General features: G+C 45.1%; 1 long non-coding RNA gene across 1 annotated transcript; it reads left to right on the forward strand.

Annotated features, from left to right (window-relative positions):
• Positions 1-2,206: 2,206 nt before the first annotated feature.
• On the forward strand, positions 2,207-5,154 carry LOC125510005. The gene is made up of 3 exons (XR_007284437.1): positions 2,207-2,706; positions 2,925-3,364; positions 4,765-5,154. It is a non-coding gene; the product is annotated as an uncharacterized LOC125510005 (long non-coding RNA).
• The last annotated feature ends 3,850 nt before the right edge of the window (positions 5,155-9,004 follow it).

Here is a 9,004-nt window from a genome sequence, read left to right on the forward strand (position 1 = left end):
AAAATCAAGGGCTTGAAAAAGCATCGGCCAAAAATACATTGGCGCTGGAGTGGAGCACGAAACCTTTTATCCTAGAGTTGGATTGCATCGGGAACATGGCCTTAATCGGTCCCTGGTAGCAGGTCCCTGATAGCAGGCCGGGTGGAGGAGTCCAAACGCCCGCTACGATCTTGGCATGAGCAACCTTTTTTCAAGTAAAACTTTCAATCTATTCATCATCAATCATGATAGTACAACGAATATCAGAAATAATAAAAAATACATCCAAATTCGTAGAACACCTAGCGACGACTACAAGCACTAAAGTAAGCCGAAGCAGCGCCGCCGCCACCTCCCCTTTCTCACTCGAGCCGGGTAAAACTTGTTGTAGTAGAAACAAGAACTCAGTAACTCATGCACTTGCTCAGATGGGTAAGACGTCCTCTCACATGGCAGTAAGAGCATCTAAAGCCGGACGTCTCAAACCATCCCTCATACGCCCGCGGGCGCGCCCGGTCAGTGACCGGACAGGAGAAAGAAGGAAAAATGTGACACAACCGGACCCCTCATATCATCCCTATATACCCGGGCTGTCCGTGAACTCTCATATACGCACTACATTATGAAATGGAGGAAGTACAACTTTAGTGCTAAACTTTTGCTAAAAATACTCCATCCGATCCAAAAAGTGTCGTTTTAGTTCAATTTTGAAAAACTCAAACCACTACACTTTTTTGGATCGGAGGGAGTACAACTTTTAGTTGTTAACCGGTTTGGACGATTTAAACATGTTTATGACAGATGAGGCCCACCCGTCAGAGTTGACGTGGCAAGAAAGTTAACTCCGTTTATTGTGAACCATATATTTACCATTATTACAGGTGAAACCTACAGTCAGTTATATATTTTTTTACCCTTATAGGGATTGTAAGATGGAGAGCAGCGTTGCAAAGGCTAAGCTCCATGGAGCTCGTTCGTTTTGCCAAAAAATATCAATATATATTTAAAAGTTTCAAAAAAATATCATATTTTTTCTACAAATACGTATGCATATTCTTCAAGTGTGCATAAAATTTCTCAACTAATTGTATTATTTGCATGCTACACAAAAAGACAAATATCTTACCCAAATACAACAAAAACCTATTTTAATCTGTGTATTTGTCTTTTTTGTGTACATGGCATATGAATATATATATGAAATTCTGTACATGTATACTAAAAATATATTTCAACCTGAACACTTTTTTTAGATTTTTCAGAGATGTGGAAAAAGGTATTTTCACTGAAAAAATGAAAGAGCTCTATGGAGCTTGGCCTTTGCTTGCACTTTTCGTTGTAAGATGTGCGAATCAGAAGGGCTGCTTCGTAAAAATTACAGGACGAGGTGGGTCCTGCTCGCAGTCCAAGGCCTCCCGCGGCCCTGCTCCTTGCACGGTTCTCTCGGTCTCTCCCCTGTACCGAAGCGTCGCGGCTCTTCCCCCCGTTTGATAAGAGCCAAGCGGGGACGGTTAGGGTTTCACCTCGTTGCCCCCAATCCCCACCGCCGCAGCTGTCACCTCCCACCTCCCGCTGACGTATAAAATAGGGACACATGTGATAATATGAGATTCAGGAAAATACCTGGGCTAAACTAAAAAAATGTCATGCCACCATGACATCCATCGTTGCCACATAAATCCGAAGAGCCTTACATAAAACTGCCCATAGCCTTGAGTCAGGTACTGCTGACGATAGGGCTCACACCTGGGCTGAAGGGACGGCTCTATCGCCGGGGATGACCCGTGCACTACACCGTGGGTGGCTCTTTATGGTGGTCGGAGGATGGATGATGCCTGGGAGAATTTGTCGACCAAGGCATGACACTGGAACAACATAGGTTGTCGTGCACAAGAGTACATCAAATCTAATTGGAGATCACATCTTATTTCTTCCCTCCTCTGCTGTTATCTAATAATCGTTGTTCTATTTAAAGTAGCCGTTGTGCTCTCGGTTAAAGCAATGCTGATAACGTGTTAGTTGTCATTGTAACTAGAGACGGACAATGGATTAACCATGATCTTTTTATTAATTGATGATGCTGAGTGTTTACACATGGTGAAAAGAATTGAACCCATTAGCAGTCGCGCAATGTGCGCTCGCTCGTCGTGTCCACGTCGGTAGCTTGCATTGTGCGGGTGAGACCAAAAAAATGCAGCGATTGGTCAGGTTGTGGCCAATGAATTTCTAGGAAACTTCCTCGTCCTTGTTTCCTTCGCTACCAAGCCAGCTCCACATCGACCGGCTCTCCTCTTCTCTCACAGCTAGATCCTCTCTCCCTCGCCTCGTCTCCGACGATTTTGCCTCTCAACAACAAATCCAGATCCGGTGGATGCCACGCTGGGAGGCACCAGGAGCAGGAGAGGTCGCGACCGACGGCGGGAGGAGAGGCCCCAGCGGTGGATGAAACGCTGCAGATCGCCGGCGTCTCCGCCACTCCCCCGCATGCCGCCTCCTCCACTCCCCTTCCCTCACAGCCCCACCCCCTCTCATCTCGTCTGCTACCCCTTTTTTCCTCTCAATACACTCAATAATGAATCCTGATCCATGGAGATGGATGGCAGAGCCCCTATGGTCGATGGCGCCGGGGAGGAGGCAGAGCGGCAGGACGGGTTCTGTCATGCTGGGTGGAGCGGCGGCCGGAACGGGTCACCGGCGTGAGAGGGTGGGGTCCTTTCGTTTGGCCAGGTAAGCAGATATCTAGCTGGCGGTGAATTTCTGAAGATGGTGTGAAGCTAGTCCGGCTTGCTGTGCTGAAATTATTCCTACATTTGATATACATTCTGTACAAGTGTCAGTTAATTCATTCACAACCCATTCATGATTCTTGTTTTTGATTGACTACGACATACTACAGAAATACTCCCCTATGATATGATTCTTATGCAGCTTCCCTTTTCTAACAGAAATATTCCTACGGACTACATCGCCCTTACTTTCAGAATGTCATACTATAGTTTGCATAGAGCGGGGCATGCTCAGTTTGGAGGCCAAGATGACACCAGATGGACCTTACTTTCAGAATGGCATATCGCTATCTATTCTATTTTCTAAATTTAACCTCTTGAAAGAATCACATCTACTGTATATTCTGATTCTACTGACTTAATCAATAGTTGTTGATCCATATTCCTTGCAACACCGTTGATCTCTTGGTGCGGTGGCGCAAGGCCAACCCGGGTTTGCCGGGGTGATCTCCCTGTCACTGGACGAGGAGGTTGACAAGGACACCGTGGTGGAACTTGGGGACGCAGTCCACAGGAGGTAGGAGGAGGAGAAGTAGAAGAACCGGCGCAAGAAGAGGAGGAAGAAGCAGCGGAAGGAGGACGCCACCGCAAACAAGGAGGTAAATGTTGCAGGCCTATGCTCAGCTCGTGATTATGCAGTATCATGTATTTATTTTAGCAAAAGAGGATTTAGTAGCAATGTCATGTAGAATCACTTTAAATTGGAAGCTACTTTTTCAACTGCATGAAGTCTGAGCTCACTGGAAGTTTTTTTTATGTGTGGATCTAGAGGAGCATGTCCGTTGCTTTTCTTTGGTAATGCTATTGTATTGCTACGGTCATTTGTTTAAATATGCCTTACTAGGATTCAATGGTCAATACTATCCAATTTTCTTTTTTTTCGGACAATATAAATGCAAGTATGTTGTTTCCTGTGCAAAACGCACATACTTTTTGGTTTCGTGAAAATCAAAATGATGCAATGTTTTTGTTTTAACCCATTAAAAGTTAGTGAAACATGTGTGTGCACACTGAAACGTTCATGAACTGAATAGCGAATTGAAAATTTTGCATGTGTAGTACAACTGATTTTATCTTAGTGACTCGACATCTGTGTTTGATCTTCATGGAGTTGTAGTTGATGAATATATGCCTTTGATCAACAATTATGCAGTACGATTTCTGCTTGTATTGACATCAGTTCTTTCTTTGCACAATTATTAGTTGTGCTGAACACCACAAGATTTGTTTTATGTTTCTTCTTTTTTATGATCCATGTAGCTATTGCAAGATAAGTACCGTTGAAATAGAACTTCATTGTTGCTGCCTCCAGTTCAAAAACAACAAGGTACATGTAGATTGACAGCCAGCTAATATATTGACGACCTACCATCCTCGCATAGTCTCATCCTCGGTGTCAACTCTCTCTCTCTCTCTCTCTCTCTCTCTCTCTCTCTCTCTCTCTCTCTTACAACATACCATAAGTTCATCCATCTACGTGTGGGTAAATAATACAGAAAGAACAATCTTAACCTATTAGAGAATTCAGGAATAGCTAATTTCTGGAACACACATAAGGTCATCCATCTAGGTGTGGATAAATAATACACATAGAACAATGTTAACCTATTTAGAGAATTCAATAATTGCTAATTTCTGGAACACACATGCTCTTTGTCAGCTGAAATAGAAAAACATCACGATATGCAATCTGCTACTCAAAGTAAAGAAAGACGAGCATAAATGAGTTTTATGTTTTGCTATGTTACATGCATTCAATTAATTACTGTTTGTATAAGAGCTATGTCTAAAACTGGAGTGAATTGCTGAAACTGATCATTTAAAAAGCATAATGAATTTGAATATGCAAAACTCCACCAATATTTAACTATTATTCTAAGTTTTTGTGTGCAAGGTCTTGCTGCTTGAAAAACTAATTCTACTGTCATCAACAAGTTGTGAGTGTTATGTGCATAAGAAGTTAACAATAATTTTTTTTCTTGTTTATATCTTCTTACAGATATCACATTTGGTTCCAAATTGGTGCTGTGATGTATGCTTCAAGAATTGAAGATCGACACGGTGGCTGAGGGTTGTGTGTTGGCTGTCGGGGCTAGCTGTAGCGGAGGCGACAGCGGCCATTACTAGCTAGAGGTATTGGCATGCGTCAGCTGGCACGCAGCTGCAGCACAGGAGGCATGGTCAGAGGCAAAAAATAAGGAACTCTCTAAAGTATAGTATGAATCTCTCCCTGCACTATTAGCTTGATTTACTTGGTTATCTAGGTCACAGAGCATGTCACTGCTGTTACATGTTTCACTTCACTGTTTTTTTTCCTTTTTGTAGAGATGATTTCAGTACTCTATCAGTGTGATGTTAATTAGCACCAAGATGCATGTGTCACTCGTTCCATCAAGTGTGTGATGAATTTTGTATTTTGTCCCTGGTGATCTGAAATCCCGGTTTTGTCCCGGCTAAATGTTGCTTAATATACACCTGATATTTTCAATCTGATGCAATAACAATAGATAATGTAAACAAGAAAGTGAAAGGGACGCCTTGTACCACGGCTTAGCTTTCTCTCACAAGACGCCACCAGGTGACGCCCCAACCTCTAGTACAAACCAAGAGGTGATAACCATCATGGCTTGGCAAAAGACACCTTTTCTTTGTAACACTTGTAGAGGGAAAGTGTGGATGTAGCCAGCAATTGGTCAATCAATACTCGGCGTTCGGCATGAGGATCAGTCTCTCAACCGAGTGTGGCTAGCGTAGCGAGCGACTGGTCCATCCTTGCAGCACCCGAGTGAACAGTCCACATCGTTGTTGTTAGTTTATCTCCAATATCTCAAAGAATTGCTGCGAGCGTGTGACATATCAGACACACACACACACACACATGCCAAGTAGTTCAATCCATTTCTGGATCTCTACCAAGATGATCGAGAACGGCGCATGGTGTGGATTTATGTAGGAACCGCTCGTTGCCAGGATTACTAGAAGAGCTCTCATTCACTTTGTGTGTTGGGACTTGGGAGGCATGCCAAACGGATGCGTTGGCTCTTTGGCTAGCTATAGGAGCAGGCTGCATGCATGCGTGATCGAACTCAACTTGCAGCCCGGTTCTTTTACCCTCCCTCACCCGAAGCACACGCCCTTCTTTTCTTGTTTCTAGAAGCACTACACGATCTTGGCATCACACGTTTTCATTTTATTTTTTTTGGTTGATCTCAACATGAGAACGTGTAAAAGTAGTTTAACCAAATAGATTGACCATGCGCGGGAGGGTGTGCGCGCCCGTTCATGTACAACATATACGTATATGATGGGTGTTTCTAAAAAAATGTATATGACAGGTGAAGATTTATAAAATATGACTATCGTGCCCTTATTTATGAAGAGATATGGGCTAATCTGAGTTGTTTTTGTATTTTTTTTTAAACGGAGGCAAAAGAGTTGCCTCATCAATTAATTAAGAAGAAAAGAATTGCCCAGTTAATTTATGGAAAACTGGGCGAAAACCGATTCAGACAAACTCACTCAACACGAAGCACCACGGCCACTTAGATGACCTGCCAAGTGCTCCCAACACCCAACAAGAACAACCCTCAACACTTCTACAATGCAACGGAACCCCGGGTGAGAAAACGGCAATGATGACTCAAAATACCAAGGTCATGTCGACAACACGAGAAACCGAGCACAATCCATCATGACATCGCGGATGCCTTCCCTCTCGCATCATCAACCATAGGAACCTCCAGCTGTTCACTTGACAAAGGTGAATCTTGTCCCTCGCTCGAGGTCGTCGACGTGTCCACCTTCATATGATCCACTGACAAACTCAGACATAGCTCCCTAAGCTCGGGCATGACCTGCAGTACCGGAGCCACAAGCACGGCAATGGATTCACCCTCAGTGGAAGACAACATAGGATGGGAGGTAGGCATCGAGGATGAATTGTCTCCAACACGGGGGAGAAGGAGCCATATAACTCCACCCTCCTATCCTCCGCGGAGAAAACACCGGCCGCACAAGGAGAGTGCGGCGTCAGAGAGGTCTGCAACATAGCTGGCGCAAGGGAGAGTCTACTCAGAGCAGCCTCCGCTCGCTCTAAAAAGCTCCCAACATGCGCCAAACAACCTTGCAGCAACACAATCTGATCAGTCAAAGCAGACTGCAACATCAGCCCCGACAAGGTTGGTGAGCCAGCGGTACCAGAGACGACAGACACCCAAGTCCCACAATGAAACGGACCCTCACATGAAGCAAGAGCAGGACGATGCACGACGTCGAGCTGCGACATGCGCCGCACATCAATGCATGGCACTGAGCTTAGAGGACGCCATGGGTTGCAACATCCACACGCACGATGACCGTTCTCCAAACAACGGGAGCACCGCAACGGCTCTTTGCAAACAGCCGCGCGATGACCATGAGCGAAGCATCTGTAACATCTACCGCGAAGCCAAGCGGAGATGGGACGAGGAGCCATTGTCGAGGAAGGCGACGAAGCCGGACGACGCGGGCCGCGCCGCGGTAGCACCTCCTGCCAACCCTCATTTGTGTTTGCGTCATGCCCCCACGCACATCCCTCTAGAGTCGAGGGCCTTGGTGGCAGCCGGCGGTGTCTGGGGAGCCAACTCCTCTTCGTCATCTTCATCGTCATCGTCGTCAGCAGCGGAGGCACACAACACGGCCCGTGGTGGCAGCGTCACGACCATTTCCTCTTCACAGCCTACGTCGTCCCCATTGACAGAGGCAACTGAAGGAAATATGCCCTAGAGGCAATAATAAAGTTATTATTTATTTCCTTATGTCATGATAAATTTTTATTATTCATGCTAGAATTGTATTAACCGGAAACATAATACATGTGTGAATACATAGACAAACAGATTGTCACTAGTATGCCTCTACTTGACTAGCTCGTTGATCAAAGATGGTTATGTTTCCTAACCATAGACATGAGTTGTCATTTGATTAACGGGGTCACATCATTAGGAGAATGATGTGATTGACTTAACCCATTCTGTTAGCTTAGCACATGGTCGTTTAGTATTCTGCTATTGCTTTCTTCATGACTTATACATGTTCCTATGACTATGAGATTATGCAATTCCCGTTTACCGGAGGAACACTTTGTGTGCTACCAAACGTCACAACGTAACTGAGTGATTATAAAGGTGCTCTACAGGTGTCTCCGAAGGTACTTGTTGGTTGGCATATTTCGAGATTAGGATTTGTCACTCCGAATATCGGAGAGGTATCTCTGGGCCCTCTTGGTAATGCACATCACTTAAGCCTTGCAAACATTGCTACTAATGAGTTAGTTGCGGGATGATGTATTACAGAACGAGTAAAGAGACTTGCCGGTAACGAGATTGAACTAGGTATTGAGATACCGACGATCGAATCTCGGGCAAGTAACATACCGATGACAAAGGGAACAACGTATGTTGTTATGCGGTTTGACCGATAAAGATCTTCGTAGAATATGTAGGAGCCAATATGAGCATCCAGGTTCCGCTATTGGTTATTGACCGGAGACGTGTCTCGGTCATGTCTACATAGTTCTCGAACCCGTAGGGTCCGCACGCTTAAAGTTCGATGACGGTTATATTATGAGTTTATGTGTTTTGATGTACCGAAGGAGTTTGGAGTGCCGGATGAGATTGGGGACATGACGAGGAGTCTCGAAATAGTCGAGATGTAAAGATTCATATATTGGACGACTATATTCGAACATCGGAAAGGTTCCGAGTGATTCGGATATTTTCGGGAGTATCGGGGAGTTACGGGAATTCGTATTGGGCCTTAATGGGCCATACGGGAAAGGAGAGAAAGGCCTCAAAGGGTGGTCGCACCCCTCCCCATGGGCTGGTCCGAATTGGACTAGGGAGGGGGGCGCCCCCTTCCTTCCTTCTCCTTTTCCCTTCCCTTTCCTTCCCTCACTAGTAGAAAAAGGACCTAATGTGAGACACATTAGTGCCGGTTTGATTTTAGCCCGGTACTAATGGTACCATTAGTGCCGGTTCGAAAGGCTATGCATTAATGCCGGTTCGTGTTGAACCTTTAGTACCGGTTCGTGCCACGAATCGGTACTAAAGGGGTGATGGCAGGCTGGCGTTAGGCCGGGGCCCCACGATCACCTTTAGTACCGGTTCGTGTCACAAGCCGGTACTAAAGGGCTAACCTTTAGTACCGGTTTGTGCCACGAACCGATACTAAAGGGGTCTGACCTATAGTACCGGTTTGTG

Source organism: Triticum urartu, chromosome 5, assembly GCF_003073215.2.
Source record: "Triticum urartu cultivar G1812 chromosome 5, Tu2.1, whole genome shotgun sequence".
Lineage (NCBI taxonomy): Eukaryota > Viridiplantae > Streptophyta > Magnoliopsida > Poales > Poaceae > Triticum > Triticum urartu.